Source organism: Syngnathus typhle, unplaced genomic scaffold, assembly GCF_033458585.1.
Source record: "Syngnathus typhle isolate RoL2023-S1 ecotype Sweden unplaced genomic scaffold, RoL_Styp_1.0 HiC_scaffold_263, whole genome shotgun sequence".
NCBI classification, from domain to species: Eukaryota; Metazoa; Chordata; class Actinopteri; order Syngnathiformes; family Syngnathidae; genus Syngnathus; species Syngnathus typhle.
The window spans coordinates 25,001-42,500 of record NW_026872167.1 but is presented as its reverse complement, the minus strand read 5'-3'; positions in this window follow the sequence as shown (position 1 = coordinate 42,500).

Here is a 17,500-nt window from a genome sequence, read left to right as displayed (position 1 = left end):
CCCGGTACTTTACTGGACCCTATTTGGCCCGCGGACCGGCCGGCGTCGCTTCCTTGAATGCTTAGCCGCCTTTCGAGCTGCCATGCCGGGCTTGAGTTAGTGGTTTGCGCCCGGTACTCTACGTTAAAAGTCAGGCGGAACGGCTCTGAAGCTCCAGACGGTGCTTCCTTGAATGCTTAGCCGCCTTTCGAGCTGCCATGCCGGGCTTGAGTTAGTGGTTTGCGCCCGGTACTCTACGTTAAAAGTCAGGCGGAACGGCTCTGAAGCTCCAGACGGTGCTTCCTTGAATGCTTAGCCGCCTTTCGAGCTGCCATGCCGGGCTTGAGTTAGTGGTTTGCGCCCGGTACTCTACGTTAAAAGTCAGGCGGAACGGCTCTGAAGCTCCAGACGGTGCTTCCTTGAATGCTTAGCCGCCTTTCGAGCTGCCATGCCGGGCTTGAGTTAGTGGTTTGCGCCCGGTACTCTACGTTAAAAGTCAGGCGGAACGGCTCTGAAGCTCCAGACGGTGCTTCCTTGAATGCTTAGCCGCCTTTCGAGCTGCCATGCCGGGCTTGAGTTAGTGGTTTGCGCCCGGTACTCTACGTTAAAAGTCAGGCGGAACGGCTCTGAAGCTCCAGACGGTGCTTCCTTGAATGCTTAGCCGCCTTTCGAGCTGCCATGCCGGGCTTGAGTTAGTGGTTTGCGCCCGGTACTCTACGTTAAAAGTCAGGCGGAACGGCTCTGAAGCTCCAGACGGTGCTTCCTTGAATGCTTAGCCGCCTTTCGAGCTGCCATGCCGGGCTTGAGTTAGTGGTTTGCGCCCGGTACTCTACGTTAAAAGTCAGGCGGAACGGCTCTGAAGCTCCAGACGGTGCTTCCTTGAATGCTTAGCCGCCTTTCGAGCTGCCATGCCGGGCTTGAGTTAGTGGTTTGCGCCCGGTACTCTACGTTAAAAGTCAGGCGGAACGGCTCTGAAGCTCCAGACGGTGCTTCCTTGAATGCTTAGCCGCCTTTCGAGCTGCCATGCCGGGCTTGAGTTAGTGGTTTGCGCCCGGTACTCTACGTTAAAAGTCAGGCGGAACGGCTCTGAAGCTCCAGACGGTGCTTCCTTGAATGCTTAGCCGCCTTTCGAGCTGCCATGCCGGGCTTGAGTTAGTGGTTTGCGCCCGGTACTCTACGTTAAAAGTCAGGCGGAACGGCTCTGAAGCTCCAGACGGTGCTTCCTTGAATGCTTAGCCGCCTTTCGAGCTGCCATGCCGGGCTTGAGTTAGTGGTTTGCGCCCGGTACTCTACGTTAAAAGTCAGGCGGAACGGCTCTGAAGCTCCAGACGGTGCTTCCTTGAATGCTTAGCCGCCTTTCGAGCTGCCATGCCGGGCTTGAGTTAGTGGTTTGCGCCCGGTACTCTACGTTAAAAGTCAGGCGGAACGGCTCTGAAGCTCCAGACGGTGCTTCCTTGAATGCTTAGCCGCCTTTCGAGCTGCCATGCCGGGCTTGAGTTAGTGGTTTGCGCCCGGTACTCTACGTTAAAAGTCAGGCGGAACGGCTCTGAAGCTCCAGACGGTGCTTCCTTGAATGCTTAGCCGCCTTTCGAGCTGCCATGCCGGGCTTGAGTTAGTGGTTTGCGCCCGGTACTCTACGTTAAAAGTCAGGCGGAACGGCTCTGAAGCTCCAGACGGTGCTTCCTTGAATGCTTAGCCGCCTTTCGAGCTGCCATGCCGGGCTTGAGTTAGTGGTTTGCGCCCGGTACTCTACGTTAAAAGTCAGGCGGAACGGCTCTGAAGCTCCAGACGGTGCTCCTTGAATGCTAGCCGCCTTTCGAGCTGCCATGCCGGGCTTGAGTTAGTGGTTTGCGCCCGGTACTCTACGTTAAAAGTCAGGCGGAACGGCTCTGAAGCTCCAGACGGTGCTTCCTTGAATGCTTAGCCGCCTTCGAGCTGCCATGCCGGGCTTGAGTAGTGGTTTGCGCCCGGTACTCTACGTTAAAAGTCAGGCGGAACGGCTCTGAAGCTCCAGACGGTGCTTCTTGAATGCTTAGCCGCCTTTCGAGCTGCCATGCCGGGCTTGAGTTAGTGGTTTGCGCCCGGTACTCTACGTTAAAAGTCAGGCGGAACGGCTCTGAAGCTCCAGACGGTGCTTCCTTGAATGCTTAGCCGCCTTTCGAGCTCTCCTGCCCGGCGTGGGTTTCGCGTCCGCGCCCGGTACATTATGGAAGCCAAAAAAAAAAAAAAATTCTAAGTGCGAGTGGGACCGGCCTGGGGGGCTTCCTTGAAAGCCCATCCGCCCTCCGAGCTCTCCCACCGGTCGTGGGTTGGCGTCCGCCACTGCTCAAAGCGAACTTCAAATTATCTGCTTAATAATGTGGAACACCATTCTTAAGTAGTTTTTCCTTAATTTGGGCTCAACTGGCCGGTAATGATCCCCGGTGTCTGAGATTGATCTCAGTGATCCAAAGAGCCCTGACACGTAATACCATCCATGAGTTAATTGAAAAACAAAAAATGTAATCTTTATGACACATAAATACAATTTGCATAATAATATGGAACACAGTGTAGACTTCCAGCGGACCGCGCGCGGCTCGGCTGACGGCGCAGCGCGATCTGGTACCGCTGCGCGGGACGAAACACGCCCCGTGCAGAGTTCCAGGCGGCCGGGAAGACATTTAAGCGCTGCCGCTGCAGCTGCGGCGGGGATTTGCCGTCCTCCGGTGGACACGACGAGTAAATACACCAGCAATCGCACTTACACCGTGTTCCAAATTATTATGCAAGTGACATTTATCTCAGATTTTCCTAATAGTCGATGCAAAATGAGTCAGCATAATTTTCAAGTCATCAACCATTATTTTGATGAATTCTAATTTTATGAACAAACCTCCGAATGATCACAGAATTTTAAAAAATAAAAACTTAAAATGCACTGTTCCACATTATTACGCACAACAGAGTTTTATAACATTTTATAGGTTTTTATGAACTGAAATGCCCATCTTAAGAATTTACAGCATTAGGAGGTTCATATTTACTGAAATCAAAAGCTATTTCAAAGAAAAGACAAACAAGTTACATTTTAACATAGGACCCTTTATTTCAATAAAAAACAAAGTTACATTTTAACATAGGACCCTTTGTTCAACAGCAGCTTCACGATTCTTCCATCCACTGAACTTGTGAGTTTTGTACAGTTTCTGGTTGAATTTCTTGGCAGGATCTAAGAATAGCCTGCAGAGCTGCTCTTTGGAATTGAACTGCCTCCCACCTTCGTAGATTTTCTGCTTGACGATGCTCCACAAGTTTTCAATAGGATGAGTCAGGGGAGCATGGGGGCCACACCATCAGTTTCTCTCCCCTTTATTCCATAGATGCCAAAGACGTTGACGTATTTCTTGCAGCATGAGACGGTGCATTGTCATGCATGAAGATGATCTTTTGACGGAAAGCACGGTTCTTCCTGTTGTACCATGGACAGAAGTGTTGAGTCAGAAATTCCACGTAGTTAACAGACGTAATTTTGACGCCTTCAGGGACCCTAAAGGGCCAAGCAGCTCTCTCCCCATGATTCCGGCCAAAACATCACTCCGCCACCTCCCACTGCTGACGCCGCAGCCTTGTTGGGCTATCGTGGCCGTCCACAACCATCCACGACTCCATCCATCTGTAAGTCAAGTCAAATCAAGTTTATTTGTATAGCCCTAAATCACAAGCAGTCTCAAAGGGCTTCACATTGACAGAAATTGGACAATTATTCCTCAAGCATCCCCTGAAGCTCTCAAAGTGCAAGGAAAAACTTAAAAACCCTACCTGGCCCATCCAAGGGTGGCACGGCACTGCTCGGTGAACAGGACTGTCTGAAATTTGTCTTCATGTAAGTCTGGGCCACTGCAGCCGTTTCTGCTTGTTCGCGTTGTTCAGGGGTGGCCGAATTGAGGGTTTCCGCACAACTGCAAGCCTCTGGAGGATCCTGCACCTCGTCGTTCGTGGGACTTCACTGGCACCAGCAGCGTCGAATATTTGTTTGCTCGTCTTTAGTGGCATTCTTTAGTGGCATGCTTGCAGCCGCCCTCTTGATTCGATTTGTTTGTCTTGCAGAAACCTTCCTTGTCGTGCCTTTGTCTGCACGAACGCGCGTTTGCTCCGAATCAGCGACGAATTTCTTCAAAGTTCGATGGTCGCGCTTAAGCTTTCGTGCAATATCGAATGTCTGCATACCTTGTCCAAGGCATCGAACGATTTCACGCTTCTCGACAGCAGAGAGATCCTTTTTCCTCCCCATGGTTGAACGAAATGGCCGAACGCTTAAAAACGCGGAACTTAAATAGACTTGTTAATTACTACAATTGCGCTCACCTGGCAGACTACCATGGACTGTACCATGACTGAGGGTGATTTCAGTACTTGAAAAACAAAAAATGTAATCTTTATGACACTTAAATACATTTTGCATAATAATTTGGAACACGGGACCGTGTTCCAAATTATTATGCAAAGGATATTTATCTCAGATTTTCCTAAATAGCTTCCTTGAAATGTTACCCGGCTTTTGAGCTCTCCTGCCGGGCGTGGGTTTGCGTCAGCGCCCGGTAACATTATGGAAGCTAAAAGAAAGAAAAAAGAAACAAATCTAAGTGCGATTGCTGGTGTCTAAATACATTTTGCATAATAATTTGGAACACGGGACCGTGTTCCAAATTATTATGCAAGTGATATTTATCTCAGATTTTCCTAAATAGCTTTACTCGTCGTGCCGACCGGAGGGAGGCCACTCCCCGCCGCAGCTGAACAGTCATCCCGGCCTAGTGGAGGTCTGCGCAGGGGGGGTCTTCCTTGAAATGTTACCCGGCTTTTGAGCTCTCCTGTCCGGCGTGGGTTTGCGTCAGCGGCCGGTGTCATTTACTCGTCGTGCCGACCGGAGGGAGGCCACTCCCCGCCACAGCTGAACAGTCATCCCGGCCTAGTGGAGGTCTGCGCAGGGGGGGTCTTCCTTGAAATGTTACCCGGCTTTTGAGCTCTCCTGTCCGGCGTGGGTTTGCGTCAGCGGCCGGTGTCATTTACTCGTCGTGCCGACCGGAGGGAGGCCACTCCCCGCCGCAGCTGAACAGTCATCCCGGCCTAGTGGAGGTCTGCGCAGGGGGGGTCTTCCTTGAAATGTTACCCGGCTTTTGAGCTCTCCTGTCCGGCGTGGGTTTGCGTCAGCGGCCGGTGTCATTTACTCGTCGTGCCGACCGGAGGGAGGCCACTCCCCGCCACAGCTGAACAGTCATCCCGGCCTAGTGGAGGTCTGCGCAGGGGGGGTCTTCCTTGAAATGTTACCCGGCTTTTGAGCTCTCCTGTCCGGCGTGGGTTTGCGTCAGCGGCCGGTGTCATTTACTCGTCGTGCCGACCGGAGGGAGGCCACTCCCCGCCACAGCTGAACAGTCATCCCGGCCTAGTGGAGGTCTGCGCAGGGGGGGTCTTCCTTGAAATGTTACCCGGCTTTTGAGCTCTCCTGTCCGGCGTGGGTTTGCGTCAGCGGCCGGTGTCATTTACTCGTCGTGCCGACCGGAGGGAGGCCACTCCCCGCCACAGCTGAACAGTCATCCCGGCCTAGTGGAGGTCTGCGCAGGGGGGGTCTTCCTTGAAATGTTACCCGGCTTTTGAGCTCTCCTGTCCGGCGTGGGTTTGCGTCAGCGGCCGGTGTCATTTACTCGTCGTGTCCACCGGAGGGAGGCCACTCCCCGCCGCAGCTGCAGCGGCAGCTTTGAAACGTCATCCCGGCCCCCTGGAACTGTGCGCGGGGGGGGCGATGCGTCCCGTGCGAGGTACCAGGTCGCGCTGCGCCGTCTGCCTGGCCGCTTTGGGCCCGCTGGAAGTCTATTAAAGCTCCGCGATCTCCGCCTCGGTGCTTAAAAAGCGTCCATCCGCTCTCCTGGAGCTTCTTTCGGTCATCTCGTCCGCGTGCACAGGCCTGCCGGTGGCACCGGCTGGAGCTCCGCAAAAAGCTCCATTTCTGTTAAAAATGCTTAGCCGCGTCCCTGGAAGCCCAATCGGGCGTAGAAAGTGAGGGGGAAGGCCCCCAAAGCACCGGCTGGAAGTCCCAAAAAAGCTCCATGATTGGTCAATAATGCTTAGCCGCCTCCCTGGAAGCCTAATCGGGCATAAAAAGCTAGGCGGAACGGCCCCAAAGCTCCACACGGAAGTCCCAAAAAAGCTCCATGATTGGTCAATAATGCTTAGCCGCCTCCCTGGAAGCCTAATCGGGCATAAAAAGCTAGGCGGAACGGCCCCAAAGCTCCACACGGAAGTCCCAAAAAAGCTCCATGATTGGTCAATAATGCTTAGCCGCCTCCCTGGAAGCCTAATCGGGCATAAAAAGCTAGGCGGAACGGCCCCAAAGCTCCACACGGAAGTCCCAAAAAAGCTCCATGATTGGTCAATAATGCTTAGCCGCCTCCCTGGAAGCCTAATCGGGCATAAAAAGCTAGGCGGAACGGCCCCAAAGCTCCACACGGAAGTCCCAAAAAAGCTCCATGATTGGTCAATAATGCTTAGCCGCCTCCCTGGAAGCCTAATCGGGCATAAAAAGCTAGGCGGAACGGCCCCAAAGCTCCACACGGAAGTCCCAAAAAAGCTCCATGATTGGTCAATAATGCTTAGCCGCCTCCCTGGAAGCCTAATCGGGCATAAAAAGCTAGGCGGAACGGCCCCAAAGCTCCACACGGAAGTCCCAAAAAAGCTCCATGATTGGTCAATAATGCTTAGCCGCCTCCCTGGAAGCCTAATCGGGCATAAAAAGCTAGGCGGAACGGCCCCAAAGCTCCACACGGAAGTCCCAAAAAAGCTCCATGATTGGTCAATAATGCTTAGCCGCCTCCCTGGAAGCCTAATCGGGCATAAAAAGCTAGGCGGAACGGCCCCAAAGCTCCACACGGAAGTCCCAAAAAAGCTCCATGATTGGTCAATAATGCTTAGCCGCCTCCCTGGAAGCCTAATCGGGCATAAAAAGCTAGGCGGAACGGCCCCAAAGCTCCACACGGAAGTCCCAAAAAAGCTCCATGATTGGTCAATAATGCTTAGCCGCCTCCCTGGAAGCCTAATCGGGCATAAAAAGTTAGGCGGAACGGCTCCAAAGCTCCACACGGAAGTCCCAAAAAAGCTCCATGATTGGTCAATAATGCTTAGCCGCCTCCCTGGAAGCCTAATCGGGCATAAAAAGCTAGGCGGAACGGCCCCAAAGCTCCACACGGAAGTCCCAAAAAAGCTCCATGATTGGTCAATAATGCTTAGCCGCCTCCCTGGAAGCCTAATCGGGCATAAAAAGCTAGGCGGAACGGCCCCAAAGCTCCACACGGAAGTCCCAAAAAAGCTCCATGATTGGTCAATAATGCTTAGCCGCCTCCCTGGAAGCCTAATCGGGCATAAAAAGCTAGGCGGAACGGCCCCAAAGCTCCACACGGAAGTCCCAAAAAAGCTCCATGATTGGTCAATAATGCTTAGCCGCCTCCCTGGAAGCCTAATCGGGCATAAAAAGCTAGGCGGAACGGCCCCAAAGCTCCACACGGAAGTCCCAAAAAAGCTCCATGATTGGTCAATAATGCTTAGCCGCCTCCCTGGAAGCCTAATCGGGCATAAAAAGCTAGGCGGAACGGCCCCAAAGCTCCACACGGAAGTCCCAAAAAAGCTCCATGATTGGTCAATAATGCTTAGCCGCCTCCCTGGAAGCCTAATCGGGCATAAAAAGCTAGGCGGAACGGCCCCAAAGCTCCACACGGAAGTCCCAAAAAAGCTCCATGATTGGTCAATAATGCTTAGCCGCCTCCCTGGAAGCCTAATCGGGCATAAAAAGCTAGGCGGAACGGCCCCAAAGCTCCACACGGAAGTCCCAAAAAAGCTCCATGATTGGTCAATAATGCTTAGCCGCCTCCCTGGAAGCCTAATCGGGCATAAAAAGCTAGGCGGAACGGCCCCAAAGCTCCACACGGAAGTCCCAAAAAAGCTCCATGATTGGTCAATAATGCTTAGCCGCCTCCCTGGAAGCCTAATCGGGCATAAAAAGCTAGGCGGAACGGCCCCAAAGCTCCACACGGAAGTCCCAAAAAAGCTCCATGATTGGTCAATAATGCTTAGCCGCCTCCCTGGAAGCCTAATCGGGCATAAAAAGCTAGGCGGAACGGCCCCAAAGCTCCACACGGAAGTCCCAAAAAAGCTCCATGATTGGTCAATAATGCTTAGCCGCCTCCCTGGAAGCCTAATCGGGCATAAAAAGCTAGGCGGAACGGCCCCAAAGCTCCACACGGAAGTCCCAAAAAAGCTCCATGATTGGTCAATAATGCTTAGCCGCCTCCCTGGAAGCCTAATCGGGCATAAAAAGCTAGGCGGAACGGCCCCAAAGCTCCACACGGAAGTCCCAAAAAAGCTCCATGATTGGTCAATAATGCTTAGCCGCCTCCCTGGAAGCCTAATCGGGCATAAAAAGCTAGGCGGAACGGCCCCAAAGCTCCACACGGAAGTCCCAAAAAAGCTCCATGATTGGTCAATAATGCTTAGCCGCCTCCCTGGAAGCCTAATCGGGCATAAAAAGTTAGGCGGAACGGCTCCAAAGCTCCACACGGAAGTCCCAAAAAAGCTCCATGATTGGTCAATAATGCTTAGCCGCCTCCCTGGAAGCCTAATCGGGCATAAAAAGCTAGGCGGAACGGCCCCAAAGCTCCACACGGAAGTCCCAAAAAAGCTCCATGATTGGTCAATAATGCTTAGCCGCCTCCCTGGAAGCCTAATCGGGCATAAAAAGCTAGGCGGAACGGCCCCAAAGCTCCACACGGAAGTCCCAAAAAAGCTCCATGATTGGTCAATAATGCTTAGCCGCCTCCCTGGAAGCCTAATCGGGCATAAAAAGCTAGGCGGAACGGCCCCAAAGCTCCACACGGAAGTCCCAAAAAAGCTCCATGATTGGTCAATAATGCTTAGCCGCCTCCCTGGAAGCCTAATCGGGCATAAAAAGCTAGGCGGAACGGCCCCAAAGCTCCACACGGAAGTCCCAAAAAAGCTCCATGATTGGTCAATAATGCTTAGCCGCCTCCCTGGAAGCCTAATCGGGCATAAAAAGCTAGGCGGAACGGCCCCAAAGCTCCACACGGAAGTCCCAAAAAAGCTCCATGATTGGTCAATAATGCTTAGCCGCCTCCCTGGAAGCCTAATCGGGCATAAAAAGCTAGGCGGAACGGCCCCAAAGCTCCACACGGAAGTCCCAAAAAAGCTCCATGATTGGTCAATAATGCTTAGCCGCCTCCCTGGAAGCCTAATCGGGCATAAAAAGCTAGGCGGAACGGCCCCAAAGCTCCACACGGAAGTCCCAAAAAAGCTCCATGATTGGTCAATAATGCTTAGCCGCCTCCCTGGAAGCCTAATCGGGCATAAAAAGCTAGGCGGAACGGCCCCAAAGCTCCACACGGAAGTCCCAAAAAAGCTCCATGATTGGTCAATAATGCTTAGCCGCCTCCCTGGAAGCCTAATCGGGCATAAAAAGCTAGGCGGAACGGCCCCAAAGCTCCACACGGAAGTCCCAAAAAAGCTCCATGATTGGTCAATAATGCTTAGCCGCCTCCCTGGAAGCCTAATCGGGCATAAAAAGTTAGGCGGAACGGCTCCAAAGCTCCACACGGAAGTCCCAAAAAAGCTCCATGATTGGTCAATAATGCTTAGCCGCCTCCCTGGAAGCCTAATCGGGCATAAAAAGTTAGGCGGAACGGCCCCAAAGCTCCACACGGAAGTCCCAAAAAAGCTCCATGATTGGTCAATAATGCTTAGCCGCCTCCCTGGAAGCCTAATCGGGCATAAAAAGTTAGGCGGAACGGCCCCAAAGCTCCACACGGAAGTCCGAAAAAAGCTCCATGATTGGTCAATAATGCTTAGCCGCCTCCCTGGAAGCCTAATCGGGCATAAAAAGTTAGGCGGAACGGCCCCAAAGCTCCACACGGAAGTCCGAAAAAAGCTCAAAAATTTTCTAAGTGCCAACGGCTCATTCGCCGTAATGTGTCCGCTCCGCGCTGGTTCCCCGGTCGGCCGCGAATAGCGCAAAATCAGCCTCACGGAAGTTCGAAAAAAGCTCAAAAATTTTCTAAGTGCCAACGGCTCATTCGCCGTAATGTGTCCGCTCCGCGCTGGTTCCCCGGTCGAGCCGCGAATAGCGCAAAATCAGCCTCACGGAAGTTCGAAAAAAGCTCAAAAATTTTCTAAGTGCCAACGGCTCATTCGCCGTAATGTGTCCGCTCCGCGCTGGTTCCCCGGTCGGCCGCGAATAGCGCAAAAATCAGCCTAAGTGCAGTACCAACCTTGGCGTGTTGGTGCGCCAGAGTACGATGAGTTGGTCCCCCTAGTCACTGTACTCATTACCTTTACCCCCTAATCGCAAAATATAGTCAGAACGTATATGCAGAAGACTATTTTTTTCTTTTTTAAAATTTTCTAAGTGCCAGCGGATGCTGGCACACGAACTGTCCGAGCTACGACGGTTCTCCGGTCGGACAGCGAGGGTGAAAAAGCGGTCCTAAAATCACCGAGGGCTGCCGCACAAGTTGTCCGAGTGGCGACGGTTCCCCGGTCGGCCACGAATGTCGAAAATTCGGCCTCTCCACCACGGAGGTCGGTGAGAATTTCAGAATATTTTCTAAGTGCCAACGGCTCTTGCGCCGTAAAGTGTCCGCTTTGCCTGGTTCCCTCGGTCGGCCACAAATAGCGAAAAATCAGCCTCTCCTTCTGGAGCTCGCCTAAGTGCCAACGGCTCTTGCGCCGTAATGTGTCCGCTTTGTCTGGTTCCCTCGGTCGGCCACAAACGGCGAAAAATCAGCCTCTCCTTCTGGAGCTCGTGCCAACTTTGGCGAATATTTTCTAAGTGCCAACGGCTCTTGCGCCGTAAAGTGTCCGCTTTGCCTGGTTCCCTCGGTCGGCCACAAATAGCGAAAAATCAGCCTCTCCTTCTGGAGCTCGCCTAAGTGCCAACGGCTCTTGCGCCGTAATGTGTCCGCTTTGTCTGGTTCCCTCGGTCGGCCACAAACGGCGAAAAATCAGCCTCTCATTCTGGAGCTCGTGCCAACTTTGGCGAATATTTTCTAAGTGCCAACGGCTCTTGCGCCGTAATGTGTCCGCTTTGCCTGGTTCCCTCGGTCGGCCACAAATAGCGAAAAAATCAGCCTCTCCTTCTGGAGCTCGCCTAAGTGCCAACGGCTCTTGCGCCGTAATGTGTCCGCTTTGCCTGGTTCCCTCGGTCGGCCACAAACGGCGAAAAATCAGCCTCTCATTCTGGAGCTCGTGCCAACTTTGGCGAATATTTTCTAAGTGCCAACGGCTCTTGCGCCGTAATGTGTCCGCTTTGCCTGGTTCCCTCGGTCGGCCACGAACGGCGAAAAATCAGCCTCTCCTTCTGGAGCTCGCCTAAGTGCCAACGGCTCTTGCGCCGTAATGTGTCCGCTTTGCCTGGTTCCCTCGGTCGGCCACAAACGGCGAAAAATCAGCCTCTCCTTCTGGAGCTCGCCTAAGTGCCAACGGCTCTTGCGCCGTAATGTGTCCGCTTTGCCTGGTTCCCTCGGTCGGCCACAAATAGCGAAAAACCAGCCTCTCCTTCTGGAGCTCGCCTAAGTGCCAACGGCTCTTGCGCCGTAATGTGTCCGCTTTGCCTGGTTCCCTCGGTCGGCCACAAACGGCGAAAAATCAGCCTCTCCTTCTGGAGCTCGCCTAAGTGCCAACGGCTCTTGCGCCGTAATGTGTCCGCTTTGCCTGGTTCCCTCGGTCGGCCACAAATAGCGAAAAACCAGCCTCTCCTTCTGGAGCTCGCGCCAACTTTGTCAAAAAATTTCTAAGTGCCAACGGCTCTTGCGCCGTAAAGTGTCCGCTTTGCCTGGTTCCCTCGGTCGGCCACAAATAGCGAAAAATCAGCCTCTCCTTCTGGAGCTCGTGCCAACTTTGGCGAATATTTTCTAAGTGCCAACGGCTCTTGCGCCGTAAAGTGTCCGCTTTGCCTGGTTCCCTCGGTCGGCCACAAATAGCGAAAAATCAGCCTCTCCTTCTGGAGCTCGCCTAAGTGCCAACGGCTCTTGCGCCGTAATGTGTCCGCTTTGTCTGGTTCCCTCGGTCGGCCACAAACGGCGAAAAATCAGCCTCTCCTTCTGGAGCTCGTGCCAACTTTGGCGAATATTTTCTAAGTGCCAACGGCTCTTGCGCCGTAAAGTGTCCGCTTTGCCTGGTTCCCTCGGTCGGCCACAAATAGCGAAAAATCAGCCTCTCCTTCTGGAGCTCGCCTAAGTGCCAACGGCTCTTGCGCCGTAATGTGTCCGCTTTGTCTGGTTCCCTCGGTCGGACCACAAACGGCGAAAAATCAGCCTCTCATTCTGGAGCTCGTGCCAACTTTGGCGAATATTTTCTAAGTGCCAACGGCTCTTGCGCCGTAATGTGTCCGCTTTGCCTGGTTCCCTCGGTCGGCCACAAATAGCGAAAAAATCAGCCTCTCCTTCTGGAGCTCGCCTAAGTGCCAACGGCTCTTGCGCCGTAATGTGTCCGCTTTGCCTGGTTCCCTCGGTCGGCCACAAACGGCGAAAAATCAGCCTCTCATTCTGGAGCTCGTGCCAACTTTGGCGAATATTTTCTAAGTGCCAACGGCTCTTGCGCCGTAATGTGTCCGCTTTGCCTGGTTCCCTCGGTCGGCCACGAACGGCGAAAAATCAGCCTCTCCTTCTGGAGCTCGCCTAAGTGCCAACGGCTCTTGCGCCGTAATGTGTCCGCTTTGCCTGGTTCCCTCGGTCGGCCACAAACGGCGAAAAATCAGCCTCTCCTTCTGGAGCTCGCCTAAGTGCCAACGGCTCTTGCGCCGTAATGTGTCCGCTTTGCCTGGTTCCCTCGGTCGGCCACAAATAGCGAAAAACCAGCCTCTCCTTCTGGAGCTCGCCTAAGTGCCAACGGCTCTTGCGCCGTAATGTGTCCGCTTTGCCTGGTTCCCTCGGTCGGCCACAAACGGCGAAAAATCAGCCTCTCCTTCTGGAGCTCGCCTAAGTGCCAACGGCTCTTGCGCCGTAATGTGTCCGCTTTGCCTGGTTCCCTCGGTCGGCCACAAATAGCGAAAAACCAGCCTCTCCTTCTGGAGCTCGCCTAAGTGCCAACGGCTCTTGCGCCGTAATGTGTCCGCTTTGCCTGGTTCCCTCGGTCGGCCACAAACGGCGAAAAATCAGCCTCTCCTTCTGGAGCTCGCCTAAGTGCCAACGGCTCTTGCGCCGTAATGTGTCCGCTTTGCCTGGTTCCCTCGGTCGGCCACAAATAGCGAAAAACCAGCCTCTCCTTCTGGAGCTCGCCTAAGTGCCAACGGCTCTTGCGCCGTAATGTGTCCGCTTTGCCTGGTTCCCTCGGTCGGCCACAAACGGCGAAAAATCAGCCTCTCCTTCTGGAGCTCGCCTAAGTGCCAACGGCTCTTGCGCCGTAATGTGTCCGCTTTGCCTGGTTCCCTCGGTCGGCCACAAATAGCGAAAAACCAGCCTCTCCTTCTGGAGCTCGCCTAAGTGCCAACGGCTCTTGCGCCGTAATGTGTCCGCTTTGCCTGGTTCCCTCGGTCGGCCACAAACGGCGAAAAATCAGCCTCTCCTTCTGGAGCTCGCCTAAGTGCCAACGGCTCTTGCGCCGTAATGTGTCCGCTTTGCCTGGTTCCCTCGGTCGGCCACAAATAGCGAAAAACCAGCCTCTCCTTCTGGAGCTCGCCTAAGTGCCAACGGCTCTTGCGCCGTAATGTGTCCGCTTTGCCTGGTTCCCTCGGTCGGCCACAAACGGCGAAAAATCAGCCTCTCCTTCTGGAGCTCGCCTAAGTGCCAACGGCTCTTGCGCCGTAATGTGTCCGCTTTGCCTGGTTCCCTCGGTCGGCCACAAATAGCGAAAAACCAGCCTCTCCTTCTGGAGCTCGCGCCAACTTTGTCAAAAAATTTCTAAGTGCCAACGGCTCTTGCGCCGTAAAGTGTCCGCTTTGCCTGGTTCCCTCGGTCGGCCACAAATAGCGAAAAATCAGCCTCTCCTTCTGGAGCTCGTGCCAACTTTGGCGAATATTTTCTAAGTGCCAACGGCTCTTGCGCCGTAATGTGTCCGCTTTGCCTGGTTCCCTCGGTCGGCCACAAATAGCGAAAAATCAGCCTCTCCTTCTGGAGCTCGCCTAAGTGCCAACGGCTCTTGCGCCGTAATGTGTCCGCTTTGTCTGGTTCCCTCGGTCGGCCACAAACGGCGAAAAATCAGCCTCTCCTTCTGGAGCTCGTGCCAACTTTGGCGAATATTTTCTAAGTGCCAACGGCTCTTGCGCCGTAAAGTGTCCGCTTTGCCTGGTTCCCTCGGTCGGCCACAAATAGCGAAAAATCAGCCTCTCCTTCTGGAGCTCGTGCCAACTTTGGCGAATATTTTCTAAGTGCCAACGGCTCTTGCGCCGTAATGTGTCCGCTTTGCCTGGTTCCCTCGGTCGGTCCACAAATAGCGAAAAAATCAGCCTCTCCTTCTGGAGCTCGCCTAAGTGCCAACGGCTCTTGCGCCGTAATGTGTCCGCTTTGCCTGGTTCCCTCGGTCGGCCACAAACGGCGAAAAATCAGCCTCTCATTCTGGAGCTCGTGCCAACTTTGGCGAATATTTTCTAAGTGCCAACGGCTCTTGCGCCGTAATGTGTCCGCTTTGCCTGGTTCCCTCGGTCGGCCACGAACGGCGAAAAATCAGCCTCTCCTTCTGGAGCTCGCCTAAGTGCCAACGGCTCTTGCGCCGTAATGTGTCCGCTTTGCCTGGTTCCCTCGGTCGGCCACAAACGGCGAAAAATCAGCCTCTCCTTCTGGAGCTCGCCTAAGTGCCAACGGCTCTTGCGCCGTAATGTGTCCGCTTTGCCTGGTTCCCTCGGTCGGCCACAAATAGCGAAAAACCAGCCTCTCCTTCTGGAGCTCGCCTAAGTGCCAACGGCTCTTGCGCCGTAATGTGTCCGCTTTGCCTGGTTCCCTCGGTCGGCCACAAACGGCGAAAAATCAGCCTCTCCTTCTGGAGCTCGCCTAAGTGCCAACGGCTCTTGCGCCGTAATGTGTCCGCTTTGCCTGGTTCCCTCGGTCGGCCACAAATAGCGAAAAACCAGCCTCTCCTTCTGGAGCTCGCCTAAGTGCCAACGGCTCTTGCGCCGTAATGTGTCCGCTTTGCCTGGTTCCCTCGGTCGGCCACAAACGGCGAAAAATCAGCCTCTCCTTCTGGAGCTCGCGCCAACTTTGTCAAAAAATTTCTAAGTGCCAACGGCTCTTGCGCCGTAAAGTGTCCGCTTTGCCTGGTTCCCTCGGTCGGCCACAAATAGCGAAAAATCAGCCTCTCCTTCTGGAGCTCGTGCCAACTTTGGCGAATATTTTCTAAGTGCCAACGGCTCTTGCGCCGTAATGTGTCCGCTTTGCCTGGTTCCCTCGGTCGGCCACAAATAGCGAAAAATCAGCCTCTCCTTCTGGAGCTCGCCTAAGTGCCAACGGCTCTTGCGCCGTAAAGTGTCCGCTTTGTCTGGTTCCCTCGGTCGGCCACAAACGGCGAAAAATCAGCCTCTCCTTCTGGAGCTCGTGCCAACTTTGGCGAATATTTTCTAAGTGCCAACGGCTCTTGCGCCGTAAAGTGTCCGCTTTGTCTGGTTCCCTCGGTCGGCCACAAATAGCGAAAAATCAGCCTCTCCTTCTGGAGCTCGCGCAAGTGCCAACGGCTCTTGCGCCGTAAAGTGTCCGCTTTGTCTGGTTCCCTCGGTCGGCCACAAATAGCGAAAAATCAGCCTCTCCTTCTGGAGCTCGTGCCAACTTTGGCGAATATTTTCTAAGTGCCAACGGCTCTTGCGCCGTAATGTGTCCGCTTTGTCTGGTTCCCTCGGTCGGCCACAAATAGCGAAAAATCAGCCTCTCCTTCTGGAGCTCGTGCCAACTTTGGCGAATATTTTCTAAGTGCCAACGGCTCTTGCGCCGTAAAGTGTCCGCTTTGCCTGGTTCCCTCGGTCGGCCACAAATAGCGAAAAATCAGCCTCTCCTTCTGGAGCTCGCGCCAACTTTGTCAAAAAATTTCTAAGTGCCAACGGCTCTTGCGCCGTAAAGTGTCCGCTTTGCCTGGTTCCCTCGGTCGGCCACAAATAGCGAAAAATCAGCCTCTCCTTCTGGAGCTCGCGCCAACTTTGTCAAAAAATTTCTAAGTGCCAACGGCTCTTGCGCCGTAAAGTGTCCGCTTTGCCTGGTTCCCTCGGTCGGCCACAAATAGCGAAAAATCAGCCTCTCCTTCTGGAGCTCGCGCCAACTTTGTCGAAAAATTTCTAAGTGCCAACGGCTCTTGCGCCGTAAAGTGTCCGCTTTGTCTGGTTCCCTCGGTCGGCCGCAAATAGCGAAAAATCAGCCTCTCGCCCGTCAGGTACCAGGCGTTGGGGTACCAGGGGTAAGTGCAGTACCAGCTTTGGTCTGTTGGTGCGCCAGAGTACGATGAGTTGGTCCCCCTAGTCACTGTACTCATTACCTTTACCCCCAAATCGCAAAATATAGTCAGAACGAGTGTGGGGAACACAAGTTTTGGCCCCGAGAACCAGGCGGCTGGTGTCTCTAGCGATGTGTTCCCCCCCAAAAAGTGTTCACATGCTCGGACAGCGAACCTAGGAGCTACCGCAAAGCACTCTGGAAGTGCAAGAGCGAAAAATTTCTAAGTACAAAAACTCTCGAAAATTTTCAAAGTGTCACAGTGCTCGAAAATTTTCAAAGTGCTACATGCTTTCCATCCAAGGAAGGAATAGTGGAGGACCGGCCGCCTCCTTAAACACAAGCCGGCGGAACGACGGGGAGGACCGGCCGCCTCCTTAAACACAGGCCGGTGGAACGTTTGGCAGAATTCTTCTCGTGGAGGACCGGCCGCCTCCTTAAACACAAGCCGGCGGAACGACGGGGAGGACCGGCCGCCTCCTTAAACACAGGCCGGTGGAACGTTTGGCAGAATTCTTCTCGTGGAGGACCGGCCGCCTCCTTAAACACAGGCCGGTGGGAACGGTTGGCAGAATTGCGTGACGGCCGCCTGCTCCCGGCGTCCGCACGTGAACGAACACCCCCTCCCGGGGACGGCCGTCTGCTCCCGACCGCCGTCCTTCACCCCCTCACCTTCCGGACCCCCGTCTGCTCCCGGCGGGCCTCCGAGTACCCCCACCTTCTCCCGAACTGACCGACAGGCAATGAGACCCGCCTTGGTAGGGCCCCCACCGGCCCCGGCTCGCGCCGGCGTTGGGTGGACGGTTCCTCCCCACTTGCGGGTCGCTCTCCACGGAGGACCGGTCGCCTCACTAAACATAGGCCGGGCGAAAATCTGCGAATGTTATACATCCAAGGAGGGAGGACCGGCCGCCTCCTTAAACCACCGGCCGGGCGAAAATCTGCGAATGTTATACATCCAAGGAGGGAGGACCGGCCGCCTCCTTAAACCACCGGCCGGGCGAAAATATGCGAATGTTATACATCCAAGGAGGGAGGACCGGTCGCCTCACTAAACATAGGCCGGGCGAAAATCTGCG